At 40.2% G+C, this 19,667-nt stretch overlaps 1 protein-coding gene across 6 annotated transcripts in view; it reads left to right on the top strand.

Annotated features, from left to right (window-relative positions):
- Positions 1-743: 743 nt before the first annotated feature.
- Positions 744-19,667, top strand: part of LOC115160970 (unconventional myosin-Ib) — a 144,105-nt gene continuing 125,181 nt past the window's right edge. For 2 of the 6 annotated variants that reach the window (XM_029711590.1, XM_029711587.1), the window contains exon 1: positions 745-966. The gene's annotated coding sequence lies outside the window, so the exon portion shown is untranslated. Of the gene's footprint in view, positions 967-19,667 lie in introns of all 6 variants that reach the window. The other 4 variants (XM_029711591.1, XM_029711589.1, XM_029711588.1 and 1 more) reach the window with 3 other exon arrangements.

Raw genomic sequence — 19,667 nt, 5'->3', positions numbered from 1 at the left:
CGTGACAAATAAACTTTGATTTTATTTGAACTAGAGTAGGCTAACTGTCCGTATCAATATTTTGGAGCATAGTATAGAATGGAATAGAATAGGTGCATCATTCCATAATTTGAGTTTGCTTATTGCAATTCCACCAATGTGAGATTAGAGCAGGGTTTCCCAAACTTTTAAACTAGGTGCCCCTCTTTCAGCATTGGGGAACATCCTGCTCCTCCCACGTCTATTTCTATTGGCACAAGCACTACTTATGACACAAACTGTTCTCACCCCTCCTGTTGGTGGAGAGATTTTTGCAGGTTTAAAGCTTATTTCCTGCATTCCTACAGATTTTGTAATGGGGTGCAAAGAACATTTTGCCGTTTTAAAGCACATTTTCTTGCAATTCTATAAATTTTGCCATGTCTAATGTGTATAGATCTGACAAAAGAAATTCAACAATATCTATGGGCTAAACAATCTAAATAAAAAAACGTTAGCTGTAATGGGCTAGTTGATCTGGACTCTGATAAATTATAAATGGCACTCTAAGGTTTGCAATGACTAACATAAGAGGAACTGATGGCGCGATACCCAATTTCGGCTCCCCACAGTTTTTGTTTGTTTGTTTAGTCACAAGAGGGCGGTATTGCACTGTCAAATGCCTTCATCTCATCCTGGCAATGAGTTATGATAGTTATGATGATGCTGAGACTCAGACTCCGTTTTGAAGAGTTTAGGCAGTTTTCTTTCACTCTTAAAATCTCACCTAAGGTGATTGAATGGCGCGTAGCAGCACGTGTGCAGCTAGCCACTCCCTATGCCCGTAGTCCCTATCCGTTAGTGCTCCAGTGGAAGTCCTCATAGCCGGATGAGAGACGCGTGCAGAATTCAGGGATAGAGGAAACGTTTTTCATCTGAAGAGATATCTCCGGGATTCTACATTGTCCTCCAGAGTGTATTTTAGGGGACAACATTTCCAATTTGGAGGCAAGTAGAATAGTTTTATTCTCAACATTTTCAACTCTGTCTTGAGTAGACTAACACAAGAAGTTCTAGCCTAGCCACTGTTTGCAACTTTTTGCAAGCCTATCACTTGTTGGTGTTACTTTAATTGACAATTCAGCGTTGGTTGCATAATCTGACATTTTTTTATAGCTAGAATTCTCCTTTCCAAAATGTGTCTAATCAGTAGGCTATTTGCCCATTCATATACATGGCCATGCAACCCGTTCGTTCTTTAGCCTACACAAAAGCTCATGAGACTGGTGGCATTAATGTTCAAGATCTTCACATAGCACTAGCATATTCTGTTATTTTTTTTTAGCTGATTTGTATTACTTGTGAAATTTTAATGCCACGTGAAATCTTTATTTGGCGTTAAACTATCCCCTTAAATGTTTCAAGCATCCTTGCATTTGTTTGTCTTTGAATAGGATACGTGTAGCTTGTATGTGTGATGGTTTTGTACTTTAAACTCAGAATCGTTTCGACCATTCCTGAGCTCTTGTTCTTTTTCGTGTGAGGGGAAAAGAGAAGTGGGAGGCTACTACCGGGAGCGGGTGGGTCTACTTTTGTTACTCGTCTCACCTTGTCCAAATCTGGGGCGATTTTGTATTGTTAATTAAGAATGTACTCTAGTGATTTCGAACATATGTGGTCAGTACGCTCAAACAGAACACAACACTAAGATAGCGGTACATACATTGAAAGTTGTAGGACAACGGTGGAAGAAAAAAAAGTGTAACTCTTAAAAACAAAGCAGATGTCTTTTCGGAGATTTCATGCACTCACTAGACTAGGCTATCAATGTTACTGCCCTTGCACTGCTCCACACTTCAGTCCACTATGCATAAGAATGTGATTTCACGCCAGAATAATGTATTTACATTGCATCCCCTTTGAAATTTCCCGGAATGAAATGCACTCACACAGATTTGTAATGAAGATTGAAATGTCTTACTAGCCTACACACCATCTACTTTAAAGCCTAAAAAGCCCCTGTTGTTCTCTGAGAAACAAGACAGGAGAATCTCTGGGAAGTCTCTCTGCTTTTCCTCCTGCTGGAATTCCCTTTGGATCCAGGGCCAGGCTTGCACTCTATAGGAACTTGGAATTTTGGAGCATGAAAAACTAATGCTTTGCAGAAGGCAAGGGCCCAAAAACATAAACCAGAATTGGGTTAGGTCTGCATTTTTAATGAAGCTTCAGTTGCAGCCAGGGTCTGGGTCTCATGCTGTCTGAGTTTTTTTGTCTGGGACCTGACGAACCCAATATGTTGTCGCTGTGCTTCCTTCATACAAAGGAGAATTGTGCGCTGCTTTGTTTCAGGACTCAACTTTTTCTGTTTATGGCATAGGGTCTTCTGTCACAAGTTGCCTAACAACAGTAAGGGAAAGTCCACACAATGATTCTAGTTTCTACCCTTGAATATCAGTAGCTACTGTATGTTTGAAGTTCTGCTATGAAAGTTCCTAGTTCCGATGAAGTAGTTGATCCCAGGTGACTGTGTTATAAAGGTCCTGTATATATTATAGACATAAGATGAAGGATATTTACTATCGCCGACTCAGCTATTCACTGCCAAAAGACCAAAAGTAATTTGACATCCAAATGCACACTGTCATAACAACTAGAGGTCGACCGATTTCAAGTTTTCATAACAATCGGTAATCAGCTTTTTTGGATGTCGATTATGGCCGATTACATTGCAATCCATGAGGAAACTGCGTGGCAGCTTGAACCCCTGTTACGCGAGTGCAGCATCAAAAATACCTTGTGGTTGCAATGAGCCAAGGTAAATTGCTAGATGGGTGATTCTGCAACTACGGCCACTTCCATGTCCTCGGGTCAATTTAGGATTTTATAAAAAATAAAACAAATATTTGTATGTTCACACTGGAATCACCCCATACTTTTTTAAACACCTCTCTATCAAATATACTGCTAAAAAAATAAGGGAACACTTAAACAACACAATGTAACTCCAAGTCAATCACACTTCTGTGAAATCAAACTGTCCACTTAGGAAGCAACACTGATTGACAATAAATTTCACATGCTGTTGTGCAAATGGAATAGACAACAGGTGGAAATTATAGGCAATTAGCAAGACACCCCCAATAAAGGAGTGGTTCTGCAGGTGGAGACCACTTCTCAGTTCCTATGCTTCCTGGCTGATGTTTTGGTCACTTTTGAATGCTGGCGGTGCTTTCACTCTAGTGGTAGCATGAGACGGAGTCTACAACCCACACAAGTGGCTCAGGTAGTGCAGCTCATCCAGGATGGCACATCAATGCGAGCTGTGGCAAGAAGGTTTGCTGTGTCTGTCAGCGTAGTGTCCAGAGCATGGAGGCGCTACCAGGAGACAGGCCAGTACATCAGGAGACGTGGAGGAGGCCGTAGGAGGGCAACAACCCAGCAGCAGGACCACTACCTCCGCCTTTGTGCAAGGAGGAGCACTGCCAGAGCCCTGCAAAATGACCTCCAGCAGGCTAAAAATGTGCATGTGTCTGCTCAAACGGTCAGAAACAGACTCCATGAGGGTGGTATGAGGGCCCGACGTCCACAGGTGGGGGTTGTGCTTACAGCCCAACACCGTGCAGGACGTTTGGCATTTGCCAGAGAACACCAAGATTGGCCAATTCGCCACTGGCGCCCTGTGCTCTTCAGATGAAAGCAGGTTCACACTGAGCACATGTGACAGACGTGACAGAGTCTGGAGACGCCGTGGAGAACGTTCTGCTGCCTGCAACATCCTCCAGCATGACCGGTTTGGTGGTGGGTCAGTCATGGTGTGGGGTGGCATTTCTTTGGGGGGCCGCACAGCCCTCCATGTGCTCGCCAGAGGTAGCCTGGATGAGCATTTTCCTGTTTGCTTATGGCCGTATACAGCTCATTGAGTGTGGTCTTAGTGCCAGCATCGGTTAGTGGTGGTAAATAGACAGCTACAAAGAATATAGATAAACTCTTGGTAGATAGGCTGTTTACACACTATCATGAGATACTCTACCTCAGGCGAGCAGAACCTCGAGACTTCCTTAGATATTGTACATCGGCTGTTGTTTACAAATATACATAGACCGCCACCCCTTGTCTTACCAGAGGCTGCTATTCTATCCTGCCGGTACAGTGTATAACCCGCCAGCTGTATGTTTTTCATGTCGTCGTTCAGCCACGACTCTGTGAAACATATGTTTTTAATGTCCCATTGGTAGGATATACGTGCTTTTAATTTGTCAGTTTTATTATTCAGCGATTGTGCGTTGGCTAATAGTACCGATGGCAAAGGCAGATCAGCCACTCATCGCCTGATTCTCACAAGGCACCCCAATCTCCTTCCGCAAAACCTTAGTCTCGTTCTCCTTCGAATGACGGGGATGAGGGCCTGTTCGGGTGTCTGGAGTAAATCCCTCTCATTAAAGAAAAATTATTTGTCCAATTCATGGTGAGAAATTGCTGTTCTGATGTCCAGAAGCTCTTTTCACTCATAAGAGATGGTAGCAGCAACATTATGTACAAAACAAGTTACAAACAATGCAGAAAAAACTAAAAAGCAGTGATGCACCGATATGACATTTGTGGCCGATACCGATATTTTCCTTGCCAAAACAAAGATAATGATATTTAAAATTTTAGCGGCCTTTTAAAGCATTCTAGTACAGTTAAATATTTGAAATGTTCTTACTCTTTCAAATGACTGCTCGATCCACACAGCAAACATTGTGGGCTAGGTTAGGAATGCTGTGTTGCACGTGTAGCGCAAAATTTTGCGTGGCGTCATTACGTCATGTACCTACGTTATATAGGTAGCTTTGACATCGGTTTTGCACATCAGTGTTAAACTAGACATCGGGCCAATACCGATGTTGGCATTTTTAGCTAATATCGGCCGATTCCAACATGTTCACCGATATATCGTGCATCCCTAGTTAAGAGCCCATAAAACAGCAGCCATTCTCTCCGGTGCCATGAGAGGAGTAGAGAGGATATTCCAACATCTGTAGCCTAGCCTCCTGTGCTGGTCTCATCCTTCAAAAGCATATTTCCTGATGGCCTATCCAAAATTCCAAACTGGAGATGCCAACCAGGAACAGCAGGCATCAGGAGAGATAGAACATGAGCATTCCCAGATAGAACTTGAACATTCCATGACAGAACAGGGAATGATCAGGAAACAAGGGCTTTAATAAATCACAGTTGAAGTTGACAATCATACAGAACTTGACACAACATGGATCTGTCAGTGATTGCCTGGCTGCTGTCAGAGCTAGAACTCAAATGGCAAGCACTGCATCTCTTTATTCAGCCGGTAGTGCTGCACCTCTCCATCACCCTCACAACCACCTGTCTTGGGCCAGAGCTAACACACAGTACACACACCTCAGTAGTACTCACCACAGGCAGATCAGAGCAAACACCATTCATCACCATGGCTGAGGGACTTTGCTCCTAAACAACGTGGCAACTTGGCCAGCCTAGAGGGCAAACAAATTGTTCTGGATACAGATGAGGGTTGAAAACAACAGCATAAACTATGCAAACACAAATACACATTTTCTTATCAAAATCATTTCACCTAGCTGTGTTTCCAAATCAATAATTTTTATCCCAATGGGTAAATTAATAGCTATTAAGACAGGAACTCCCCAATCACCGAGGCAGGACCACAACATCCACTATTAGCATATGGGAAATTCCAAGGAAACACCGTGTTTTTTGTTTGTATGTCAAACAAAAAACAATGATTGCAAAGTTAAGCAAACGATACAACTACAGAAAACAGACAATTTTACAAAAACACATTTACTTGAACAGTACAGATGTAGAAGTTTGGTAACAGAAAGATGGCACAAATGGTCATCCAAACTTTGCATCGGAACTGTTCATCTGTCTTTGTTTGTTTGATCTGTCCTACTAATAAAGTTGATCTGGTGACTTAGCTCACGAAGGCTGTGGCATATATGATGAAACCACAGAAGCCACAGTCATACAGAAAAGAGGAACTGCTTTCTGGGTGGATGGAAGGACTTATGGGACCTATGGGCTGAGGGGACCATTCCCCACTCTCTACCACACACATATATAGACTAACATAATGTAATGGTGTCCAGGGTAAATTCCTCAAATGTTAGATGATCATAAATCTAAAATTAAGGAGCTGTAGTGAGAGCAGATGTTAAGAGGTTGACCGATTATGATTTTTCAACACCGATACCGATTATTGGAGGACCAAAAAAAGCCGATAGTGATTAAATTAGACGATTTTTATATATATTTATAATAATGACAATTACAACAACACTAAATGAACCCTTTTATTTTAACTTAATATAATACATACAGTTGAAGTGGGAAGTTTACATACACTTAGGTTGGAGTCATTAAAACTCGCTTTTCAACCACTCCACAAATTTCTTGTCTGTTAGGACATATACTTTGTGCGTGTCACAAGTAATTTTTCCAACAATTGTTTACAGAGATTCTTTCACTTATAATTAATTCACTGTATCACAATTCCAGTGGGTCAGAGGTTTACATACACTAAGTTCACTGTGCCTTTAAAGAGCTTGGAAAATTACAGAAAATTATGTTATGGCTTTAGAAGCTTGAGATGGGCTAATTGACATCATTTGAGTCAATTGGAGGTGTACCTGTGGATGTATTTCAAGGCCTAGTTTCAAACTCAGTGCCTCTTTGCTTGACATCATGGGAAAATCAAAATAAATCATCCAATACCTCAGAAAATAAATTGTAGATTTCCACAAGTCTGGTTCATCATTGGGAGCAATTTCCAAATGCCTGAAGGTACCACGTTCATCTGTACAAACAACAGTATGCAAGTATAAACACCATGGGACCACACAGCCATTATACCGCTCAGGAAGGAGATGCATTCTGTCTCAGAGATGAGTGTACTTTTGTGCGAAAAGTGAAAATCAATCCCAGAACAACAGCAAAAGGACCTTGTGAAGATGGAGGAAACAGGTACAAAAGTATCTATAGCCACAGTAAAACAAGTCCTATATCGACATAACCTGAAAGGTCGCTCCAAAACCACCATAAAAAAGCCAGACTACAGTTTGCAACTGCACATGGGGACAAATATCGTACTTTTTGGAGAAATGTCCTCTGGTCTGATGAAACAAAAATAGAACTGTTTGGCCATAATGACCATCGTTTGGAGGAAAAAGGGGGAGGCTTGCAAGCCGAAGAACACCATTACAACCGTGAAGCACAGGGGTGGCAGCATCATGTTGTGGGGGTGTTTTGCTGCAGGAGGGACTGGTGCACTTCACAAAGTAGATGGCATCATGAGGGGAGTAAAATTGTGTGGATATATTGAAGCAACATCTCAAGACATCAGTCAGGAAGTTAAAGCTTGGTCGCAAATGGGTCTTCCAAATAGACAATGACCCCAAGCATACTTCCAAAGTTGTGGCAAAATGGCCAAAGGACAACAAAGTCAAGGTATTGGCGTGGCCATCACAAAGCCCTGACCTCAATCCTATCGAAAAGTTGTGGGCAGAACTTAAAAAGCATGTACGAGCAAGGAGGCCTACAAACCTGACTCAGTTACACCAGCTCTGTCAGGATGGATGGACAACTTATTGTGTGAAGTTTGTGGAAGGCTACCCGAAGCGTTTGACCCAAGTTAAACAATTGAAAGGCAATGCTACAAAATACTAATTGAGTGTATGTAAACTTCTGACCCACTGGGATTATGATGATAGAAATTGAAGGTGAAATAAATCATTCTCTCTACTATTATTCTGACATTTCACATTCTTAAAATAACTGACCTAAAACAGGGAATTTTTACTAGGATTAAATGTCAGGAATTGTGAAACTGAGTTTAAATGTATTTGGCTAAGGTGTATGTAAACTTCCGACTTCAACTGTAAATAAAATCTACTTAGTCTCAAATAAATAATGAAACATGTTCAATTTGGTTTAAATAATGCAAAAACAAAGTGTTGGAGAAGAAAGTAAAAGTGCCATGTAAAATAGCTAACGTTTAAGTGCCTTGCTCAGAACATGAGAACATATGAAAGCTGGTGGTTCCTTTTAACATGAGTCTTCAATATTCCCAGGTAAGAAGTTTTAGGTTGTAGTTATTATAGGCATTATATGACTATTTCTCTCTATACCATTTGTATTTCATATACCTTTGACTATTGGATGTTCTTATAGGCACTTTAGTATTGCCATTGTAACAGTATAGCTTCCGTCCCTCTCCTCGCTCCTACCTGGGCTCGAACCAGGAACACATCGACAACAGCCACCCTCGAAGCATTGTTACCCATGCAGAGCAAGGGGAACAACTACTTCAAGGTCTCAGAGCGAGTGATGTCACCAACTGAAACACTATTAGCGCTCACCCCGCTAACTAGCTAGCCATTTCACATCGGTTACACCAGCCTAATCTTGGGAGTTTTGAAGTCATAAACAGCTCAATACTTGAAGCACAGCGTAGAGCGGCTGGCAAACGCACGAAAGTGCTGTTTGAATGAATGCTTACGAGCCTGCTGCCGCCTACCACCGTTCAGTCAGACTGCTCTATCAAATCATAGACTTAATTATAATAAAATAAACAGAAATAAGATCCTTTTGGTCATTAATGTGGTCAAAACCGTAAACTATAATTTCGAAAACAACGTTTATTCTTTCAGTGAAATACGGAACCATTCCGTATCTTGTCAAACGGGTGGCAACCCTAAGTCTAAATATTGCTGTTACATTGCACAATCTTCAATGTTATGTCATAATTATGTAAAATTCAGGCAAATTAATTACGGTCTTTGTTAGGAAGAAACACAGTTCGCAACGTGCCAGGTGGCCCAAACTGTTGCATATACCCTGACTCTGCTTGCACTGAACGCAAGATACAATGTTGCAAGAGAAATGACACAATTTCCCTAGTTAATATTGCCTGTTAACATGCATTTATTTTAACTAAATATGCAGGTTAAAAAAATATATACTTCTGTGTATTGATTTTAAGAAAGGCTTTGATGTTTATGGTTAGGTACATTTGTGCAACAAATTTGCTTTTTTCGCGAATGCGCTTTTGTTAAATCATCACCCGTTTGGCGAAGTTGAATTAGGCTGTGATTCAATGATAAATTAACAGGCACTACGTTGATTATATGCAACGCAGGACAAGCTAGTTAACCACGTAATATCATGAACCATGTGTAGTTAACTGGCGATTATGTGAAGATTGATTGTTTTTTATAAGATATGTTTAATGCTAGCTGGGTGATTATGCAACAAATGTCATTTCCATCACATCATTAAACATCCATTTTAGTTGAAAATGAAATATTATACAATTGATTTATAACGGATTTCTTATACATTTGTACATGAACTTGTATTGAATATTATTTAACGTCATTTAAGGTTTTCCTAATATTAATAATTCAACACGACGCCTGAATGTATAAACTTGCCTCGGTGACAGCTGAAAACATTTATTTATCATGAAAAATAAGATATTTCCACCCAACCTTTGTGAGATTATGATAACCATATGATTATCCATATATGTACATTATACATAATATACTCATTTACCTCAAAATATGGGTTGTGATGGAAATGACAAGGTGTGGTGGAAATGACATCAATGTTCAAAAAAAGTGTCAAAACAATATTTTATTGCAAACATTTTGAACAACAACCATTGTTAAACATTTCAGACCTATACTGGGTTGTAGGCCCATCACTCACAAAGTGTACAGCAGTGGCCGATGGGCAGAGCTCAAGGAAGTAGGCCAGTGTTTTGAGAGATGGGCCCAGATAGCAGAGGGATCGTGCCGCATAGAAGAGCTTGGTGAGCAAAGTGAAACTGTATAATTTGTGATATATCCAACACGGGTATGGAGGGTCACCTGCTTGTGAGAATCACCAAAGTGAACTGCCTGGATTTCACTGGTGTATTTACACAGGTAGTTCTCTGCAAAGTCAATATGCACAATGATCTCTTTCCCCAGATGCTCGTAATTCTCTCAGTTTGGAGAATTGGTGTCGAATGTTGTACACGTGTTTCCCAAACTTCTCTTTCAATCCTTTGGAGAAGTCCTCTAATAGAATCTGCAGTGTGCCACATACCTTTTCTTTTACTGTCAAATGTAATGTGTCCCTCTGTTTTTATTCTCTCTCTCTTCAGCTTTGTTTTTCCACTCAAACCACCATGTCTGCTCACCAGCATCAAAGTCAGATGTTTTAAGCTATTTTGCTTGGCGAAGGGAGCACTCTCTATACATGCGCTCTTTCTTCAGGTTCTCACAGCAAAAAGACTCAAATTCTCTCAATGTTGCTGCAGCTGATCACTTTGTGATGCTGTAGTTTGTCCGCCATGAACTGGAGGCTGGCGTGGGTTTTGCAGAGACCTTTTGTCTCTATCCTGGACTGTTGACAATCCAAAAAGGACGTCTTTTGCAGAATTCACAGTAGGAAATTTGAATTTCTGAATATTCCCTCTTAATCTTCTGATAAAAGGTTCTGAATTGTGCCATTCAAGAAGCGCTTCTGCTTTTTCTTCTTGTTCCTCGTTAGTGTCCTTTTTCCATGTAGTTGCTCTGCTATTGTCATCACGTTCATAGAATCTAGTGATTTTCTCTTCTGTGACTGTGCTAATTCTGTTACACTGATTTGTCCTGGAGTATTGAAAACTTGTTGTCCTGTTTTCATTTGCCCTCATTGCTTTTGCTGAAAATCCAAATTCTGTTTGCGGCTTTGAGCAGGCCATACTTTCTCAGGATGTTGCCTCTGAGCATTTTTGAAGCCATTTGTTTGTCCTTGGCACTGCACATTTTTTTGATACTTTTGTTTTAACTCTACAATGATGGCATTTTGAAACAATAAAATCCTTCTCAAGTTCTTCGGAGTTCCCTTCATTTGCCGTTTTGTCTTTGGGGAATCTTGCCTCTTCATTTTGTTCATCAGTCGATCATACCTTTTTTTGTATTTCTCAGCTTTCCATAAAGCATTATCAAGTTTGACATTTGTCATACTAAGATCTCTGTATGTTTTTGAGCGACCTCTTCCAACCTTTTTCCTTCCAGCAAGTATTCGACTTCTCATTCATGTTGCAGACGATGAGGAAGGGGTATCTGGGTGTGCATCAGGGCAGGTAAGTTAGGGGCAGGTATGTTAGCCTCATGTTCTGGTATACGACTCCTAGTTGACTGTGTTCTTTGGGACTTTGAATGCTGCAGACATGCACGGTCAACTGTGGGACCTTATCTAGACTTGCCTAGTTAAATAAAGGTTACATTTATTTTTTAAATGACAGGTATGTCTTTCCAAATCATGTCCAATCATCTGAATTTACCACAGGTGGACTCAATCAAGTTGTAGAAACATCTCAAGGATGATAAATGGAAACAGGATGCACCTGAGCTCAATTTCGAGTCTCATTGCGAAGGGTCTGAATACTTATTTAAATAAGGTATTTCTGTTTTTTTTAATAAATGTGCAAACATTTCTAAACCGGTTCACTTTGTCATTATGTGGTATTGTGTGTAGATTGATGAGGAATTTTCTCTATTTAATCCATTTTAGATTAAGGCTGTAACTAACAAAATGTGGAAACAGTCAATGGGTCTGAATGCTTTCCGAATGCGCTGTAAGTCATTGGTCATGAATTTGTCAGAAGAGAATTGTCTTCAGCTAATTTCTTTCAGCTGTCTGGCCATAACTCTTTCCTCCAAGTAGGTCCTAATCCTTATTCCTCCTGACTCGGCAGAATTGAGCGCACTCTACTCATTATTCAACTTTTTATCTATGATTTGTCTTTTAACCCAGACTTGTTGCCTGACCTTTACATTTTATAAGAATTATAAGAACCTCTGCTCTACTATAGCTTATATCAGAATGATATCTGTCTGTCTAATTTGCCCATAAGGATTTAAATGAATTGGCATACATTTTTAAATGGTGTAATTGAGCTGGTGCCTAAAATATTTATTTATTTTTTATTTCACCTTTATTTAACCAGGTAGGCCAGTTGAGAACAAGCTCTCATTTACAACTGCGACCTGGCCAAGATAAAGCAAAGCAATGCGAGAAAGACAACAACAGAGTTACACATGGGATAAACAAACGTACAGTCAATAACACAATAGAAAAGTCTGTATACAGTGTGTTCAAATAAAGTAAGGAGGTAAGGAGGTAATGTGTCAAATTAAACTAGCTCAGATGTTTTATTCAGAAGTCAAAATGAATTTACTGAAAGCTAACAAAGGTCCTTATTCTTCTGACTCAGTTCATACATTTCTCAATTGTATGTCAGCAGAAAAATCCCTGCAGAGTTTGTTTTATTTATTAGGCCAATAGCGGTGAAGTAATAATAATTTCGCAATTTCCACGAGTGATATATGTGCATATGAGGATGTGCAAGTAGAAATACTGGTTTGCAAAAGAGCAGAAAAACAAATATGGGGATGAGGTAAGTAGTTAGTTGGATGGGCTATTTACAGATGGGCCGTGTACAGCTGCAGCGATCGGTAAGCTTTCTGACAGCTGGCGCTTAAAGTTAGTGAGGGAGATATGTCTCCAACTTCAGTGATTTTTGCAATTCGTTACAGTCATTGGCAGCAGAGAACTGGAAGGAAAGGCGGCCAAAGGAGGTGTTGGCTCTGGGGATGACCAGTGAAATATACCTGCTGGAGCGCGTGCTACGGGTCGGTGTTGCTATGGTGACCAGTGAGCTGAGATAAGGCGGAGCTTTACCTAGCAAAGACTTATAGATGACCTGGAGCCAGTGGGTTTGGCGACGAATATGTAGTGAGGACCAGCCAACGAGAGCATACAGGTGACAGTGGTGGGTAGTATAGGGGGCTTTGGTGGCAAAACGGATGGCACTGTGATAGACTGCATCCAATTTGCTGAGTAGAGTGTTGGAGGCTATTTTGTAAATGACATCTCCGAAGTCATGGATCGGTAGGATAGTCAGTTTTACGAGGGTGTGTTTGGCAGCATGAGTGAAGGAGGCTTTGTTGCGAAATAGGAAGCCGATTTCTAGATTTAGCTTTGGATTGGAGATGCTTAATGTGAGTCTGGAAGGAGAGTTTACAGTCTAGCCAGACACCTAGGTATTTATGGTTCTCCACATATATTCTAGGTCAGAACCATCCAGAGTAGTGATGCTAGTTGGGCGGGCGGGTGCGGGCAGCGATCGGTTGAAGAGCATGCATTTTGTTTTACTAACATTTAAGAGCAGTTGGAGGCCGTGGAAGGAGTGTTGTATGGCATTGAAGCTCGTTTGGAGGTTTGTTAACAGTGTCCAAAGAAGAAATATTGGCCTATTTGTTTGTTATTTTCTGAATGAGGAGCTTTATTGTATTCAAAGTTGCAGGACTGACCAGGGTGAGGTTACCTTTAGGAGAAAGTTGGGCTTGCATTATGTTCTCTCTCTCTGACTGTCTCAGAACTATGGCGGACAGAGCCTTCTGCACCCTTGCTTATAGAATGCCCTCCCTGACCATCTGAGTTCTGCTCCAACGCTTCTAAAACGGGCCTTAAAAACCCACTTCTATAGACTGTCTTTTCATAGTCCTTGTCGCAATCTAAAATGCATTTAGCACCTAGCACACTATTGCTATTTTACCTGCCTTTGATTCTAAATGTTTTTTTATTGTAAACTCAGCAAAAAAAGAAACGTCCTCTCACTGTCAACTGCGTTTATTTTCAGCAAACTTAACATGTGTAAATATTTGTATGAACTTAACAAGATTCATCAACTGAGACATAAACTGAACAAGTTGCACAGACAAGTGACTAACAGAAATGGAATAATGTATCACTACTGGTTGTAAACGAACGAGTGATGCGCGTTTGGAGCAATCCTGGCTGTATCTAAGGCTCAGCCAATCGTTTACATGACAGAATGCAGCGCAGCACGTAACTGAAGAAAGAAGAGAACCAATTTACTAGTAATAGTATCAGCTCGCTCTCTGTAAAGTCAGCTTGCCAGTTACACAGCGCGTCCCCGGAAGATAAAGAGCCTGACCACGGAGACGGGGGTGTGGCGACAGGGGTGATAAGGTGTCAAAGTGTACTTCATGAGTTGTATATGAAAAACTCCTTGCATCTGGAAAGTTTGAGGTGAGGGAGAAAGTGTGGTGGAACAAATATTAGCATTAAGTATCTTTCTAGCTGGATTGAATCCTCCGTTAGTTAGCCAGAGAAATGTTGAGCAACATTAGCCATTTTATCTGATGAAATATCTGAGCTTATGGTGTGAAAAATGTGATTGCTAACAAAGCCAGACAACATCAGATGCGCTAACGATTCGCTATAGTATTAACTGGTATACGACTCCTTGCCGTAATGCCTTAGTTGCTTACTGAACCCTGGCAATCTGTGCGAAATGTTAACTAGCTAATGAACTAACCACTATCTGTTAACTAATGTTTTATTTCTACAGTATGTGGTTTATTTTCAGAATGAGAGAATTAGGTGAAAATGAGGCGTTGCTTGTTAAACAAGTGGATTCAGGGATCAAGTGTAGCTGGAGCTGGACCTGGCTTTAGCTGGATGCCACTATAGAGGTGAAAGGAACACCACACACTTTCCCTGTTTCTCACTTTTGCTGGCACATTGTAGAACAGATGTCCAAAGGCAGAACGTTTTTGTGTTGAACTTGATAGTAACACGTGTGTGGGTGAGGGGGATTGTACTATTTATAAAAATATATTTACTCAGTGAACGTTAAATTTGCACACATGTAGCCTTGTGCACTTGATCGATGTCTGTGGGGGCCACTATAATAGAGCAAACAGAATGCCTGTTTGTTTCATTCCATTTCTACTTTAAGATGTTTTTTTCCCAAGTGCAATATTTATGTGTGTGGTCACAAGCGTTCTATTATAAAGGCTGTCATGGATAACTGCAATAATACTGTATTGTTTTTTTCTCAAGACTTGAGTGTTATTTGCAGTAAAGTCTAGGCAACAAATAACATTGGATTGTTTTCTTTACATTTTTTAGCTGTGAGTTAGGTTCACATTAACCACTTTTTATTTTACACACAGAGACTGATCATGTAGATCATATTCTTTGTTGTTTAATTAGTTAACTTGCATTTCCCCCTAGCAGGGATTTTGTTTTCCATGTTTCACTGCAAAAAAAGAAAAATCTTCTTTTTTGGGCCCATGTTTTAGGTAGGCAATACATAGGCTACTGTAAAATGTACTTTCGTTTTTCTTGGAACAGAAACGCCATAATATATCAATTAATTTAAGGTAAAATATCAGACATAGATCGTAGGTAATAAAGACCGATATCCACTTCTTTTCATAAATAAAAGGGAATAAATAATCTCAATCTCAAACTGCAGCTGTCAAATGATTTGCGTACCAACAAGCTTCATATTTGCGTTGGTCATGGTAAATGCTTAACTATTAACTATTATTATAATAAAGTCAGAAGAATACACATGTAAAATTTTTATTACATAAAGGAATATTAGTGGGAATATGGCCGTGATATAATATGTCATTAAGCAGGTGCTTTTATCCGAAGCGATTTAGTCACACGTGCATGCATTTTACATATTGCTGCTTCTGGGAATCGAACTGTGTGTCTGGCACCTACTACCTTTCTTGCCCATTCACCCTCTGAATGGCACACATACGCAATCCATGTCTGTCTCGAGGCTTAAAAATCCTTCTTTAACCTGTCCTCCCTTTCATCGACACTGATTTCGAAGTGGATTTAACAAGTGACATCAAAAGGGATCATATCTTTAACCTGGATTAACTTGGTCAGTCTGTCATGGAAAGGGCAGGTGTTACTAATGTTTTGTACACCGTTTACCTCTTGTCACATTTTTTTAATTTAACCTTTATTTAACTAGGCAAGTCGGATGAGAACAAAATCTTACGGCCTCCCTGGCCAAACCCTCCCCTAACCCGGACGACGCTGGACCAATTGTGTGCCGCCCTATGATATTCCCGATCAAGGCCGGTTGTCGAACCAGGGTCTGTGGTGACGCCTCTAGCACTGCGCCACTCAGGATACACACACACACACACACACACACACACACACACACACACACACACACACACACACACACACACACACACACACACACACACACACACACACACACACACACACACACACACACACACACACACACACACAGCAGTACCAGTCAAAGGTTTGGACACCTACTCATTCCAGGGTTTATTTTTACTATTTTCTACATTGTAGAATAATAGTGAAGACATCAACTATGAAATAACACACATGGAATCATGTAGTAAGCAAAAAAGTGTTAACTAAATATTTTATATTTGAGATTCTTCAAAGTATCCACCCTTTGCCTTGATGACAGCTTTGCGCACACTTGGCATTCTCTCAACCAGCTTCATGAGGTAGTCCCCTGGAATGCATTTCAATTAACAGGTGTGCCTTATTAAAAGTTAATTTGTGGAATTTATTTCCTTTTTTGAGCCAATCAATTGTGTTGTGACAAGGTAGGGATGATATACAGAAGAAAGCCCTATTTGGTAAAAGACCGAGTCCATATTATGGCAAGAACAGCTCAAATAAGCAAAGAGAAACTACAGTTGATCATTACTTTAAGACATGAAGGTTAATCAATGAGGAAAATTTCAAGAACTTTGAAAGTGTCTTCAAGTGCAGTTGCAAAAACAATCAAGCGCTATGATGAAACTGGCTCTCATGAGGACTGCCACAGGAAAGGACGACCCAGAGTTAGCTCTGCTGCTGAGGGGATGAGTTCATTACAGTTACCAGCTAATTGAAGCCCAAACAAATGCTTCACTGAGTTTCAAGTAACAGACACATCTCAACATCAACTGTTCAGAGGAGACTGCGTGAATCAGGCCTTCATGGTTGTATTGCTGCAAAGAAACCACTACTAAAGGACACCAATAAGAAGAAGAGACTTGCTTGGGTCAAGAAACATGAGCAATGGACTTTAGACCAGAGGAAATCTGTCCTTTTGGTCTGAGTCCAAATTTGAGATTTTTGGTTCTAATCGCCGTGTCTTTGTGAGACGCATAGTAGGTGAACGGATGATCTCCACATGTGTGGTTCCCACCGTGAAGCGTGGGGGTGCTTTGCTGGTGACACTGATTTATTTAGGATTCAAGGCATGCTTAACCAGCATGGCTACCAAAGCTTTCTGCAGCGATAGTCCCACTAAGCGCAAACCAGATGGTATATAATTTTGTTTTTCAACAGGACAATGACCCAAAACACACCTCCAGGTTGTGTAAGGGCTGTTTGACCAGGGAGAACACTAGAGTGTTGCATCATATGACCTGACCTCCACCATCACCCGATCTCAACCCAATTTGAGATGGTTTGGTATGAGTTGGACCGCAGAGTAAAGGAAAAGCAGCCAACAAATCCTGAGCATATGTGGGAAGTACTTCAAGAATTTTGGAAAAGCATTCCTCATGAAGGTGGTTGAGAGAGTGCCAAGAGGGTGCAAAGCTGTCATCAAGGCAATGGGTGGTTACTTTGAAGAATCTCAAATATAAAATTTATTTTATGTTTATTTGTTTTACACTTTTTTGATTACTGCATAATTCCATATGTGTTATTTCATAGTTTGATGTCTTCACTATTTTTCCGCATAGTAGAAAATAAAGAAACCCTGGAATGAGTAAGTGTGTCAACTTTTGACTAATACTGTGTATACTGAATAAAACTATAAATGCAACAATTCCAATGATTTTACTGAGTTACAGTTCATATAAGGAAATCAGTCAATTGAAATAAATTAATTAGGCCCTAATATATGGATTTCACATGACTGGGCAGGGGCGCAGCCATAGGTGTGCCTGGGAGGGCATTGGCCCACCCACTGGAGAACCAGGCCCACAAAAGGGCTTTATTACAGACAAATAGTCCTCAGTTTCATAAGCTGTCCGGGTGGCTGGTCTCAGACGATCCCGCAGGTGAAAAAGCCAGATGTGGAGGTCCTGGGCTGTCGTGGTTACATGACGACTGCGGTTGTGAGGCTGGTTGGACGTACTGCCGTATTCTCTAAAATGCAGTTGGAGGCTGCTTATGGTAGAAACATTTAATTCTCTGGCAACAACTCTGATGGACATTCCTGCAGTCAGCATGCCAATTGCATGCTCCCTCAAATCTTGAGACATCTGTGGCGTTGTGTGACAAAACTGCATGTTTTAGAGTGGCCTTTTATTGTCCCCAGCACAAGGTGCACCTGTGTAATGATCATGCTGTTTAATCAGCTTCTTGATATGCCACACCTGTCAGGTAGGGCTGGGTGATATGGCCAAAATATCATATGTATGTATATTTATATGTATATTTGTATGTATGTGTATATTTATTAGAGGTCGACCGAATATGATTTTTCAACGCCGAAACCGATTATTGGAGGACCAAAAAAAGCCGATACCGATTAATCGGCCGATATTATTATTTTTTACTATTATTATTTTTTTGTAATAATGACAATTACAACAATACTGAATGAACACTTATTTTAACTTAATATAATACATCAATAAAATCAATTTAGCCTCAAATAAATAATGAAACATGTTCAACTTGGTTTAAATAATGCAAAAACAAAGTGTTGGAGAAGAAAGTAAAAGTGCAGTATGTGCCATGTAAGAAAGCTAACATTTTTCTTTCAGTGAAATACGGAACCGTTCCGTATTTTATCTAACGGGTGGCATCCCTAAGTCTAAATATTCCTGTTACATTGCACAACCTTCAATGTTATGTCATAATTACGTAAAATTCTGGCAAATTAGTTCGCAACGAGCTAGGAGGCCCAAACTGTTGCATATACCCTGACTCTGCGTGCAATGAACGCAAGAGAAGTGACACAATTTCACCTGGTTAATATTGCCTGCTAACCTGGTTTTCTTTTAGCTAAATATGCAGGTTTAAAAATATATACTTGTGTATTGATTTTAAGAAAGACATTGATGTTTATGGTTAGGTACACATTGGAGCAATGACAGTCCTGTTTGGCGAATGCGCACCGCATCGATTATATGCAACGTAGGACAGGCTAGATAAACTAGTAATATCATCAACCATGTGTAGTTAACTAGTGATTATGATTGATTGATTGTTTTTTATAAGAAGTTTAATGCTAGCTAGCAACTTACCTTGGCTTCTTACTGCATTCGCGTAACAGGCAGGCTCCTCGTGGAGTGCAATGTAAAGCAGGTGGTTAGAGCATTGAACTAGTTAACCATAACGTTGCAAGATTGAATCCCTGAGCTGACAAGGTACAAATTTGTCGTTCTGCCCCTGAACAAGGCAGTTAACCCACCATTCCTAGGCTGTCATTGAAAATAAGAATGTGTTCTTAACTGACTTGCCTAGTTAAATAAAGGTATAAAAAAATCGGCAAATCGGTGTCCAATACCGATTTGTTATGAAAACTTGAAATCGGCCCAAATTAATTGGCTATTCCGATTAATCGGTCGACCTCTAATATTTATATGTGTGTGAGTATTTTTCAAATTGTTGGCGGTATTTGACTGTATTTTATGTTTTTGATTATGAGTAATGCGTGACCCTAGGATGGCAACACACATATATTCTAAATGATTTCAATGGATCTTTCTCAATTCGGATTGTTTTATACTGTTCAATTCAACTTCAACCTAAGATAATTTCCTGCATTTCAATCAATTTCTGCTTTTCCT

The sequence above is a fragment of the Salmo trutta genome, chromosome 24 (genome assembly GCF_901001165.1).
Source record: "Salmo trutta chromosome 24, fSalTru1.1, whole genome shotgun sequence".
NCBI classification, from domain to species: domain Eukaryota; kingdom Metazoa; phylum Chordata; class Actinopteri; order Salmoniformes; family Salmonidae; genus Salmo; species Salmo trutta.
This window is presented reverse-complemented; position numbering and strand designations above follow the sequence as displayed.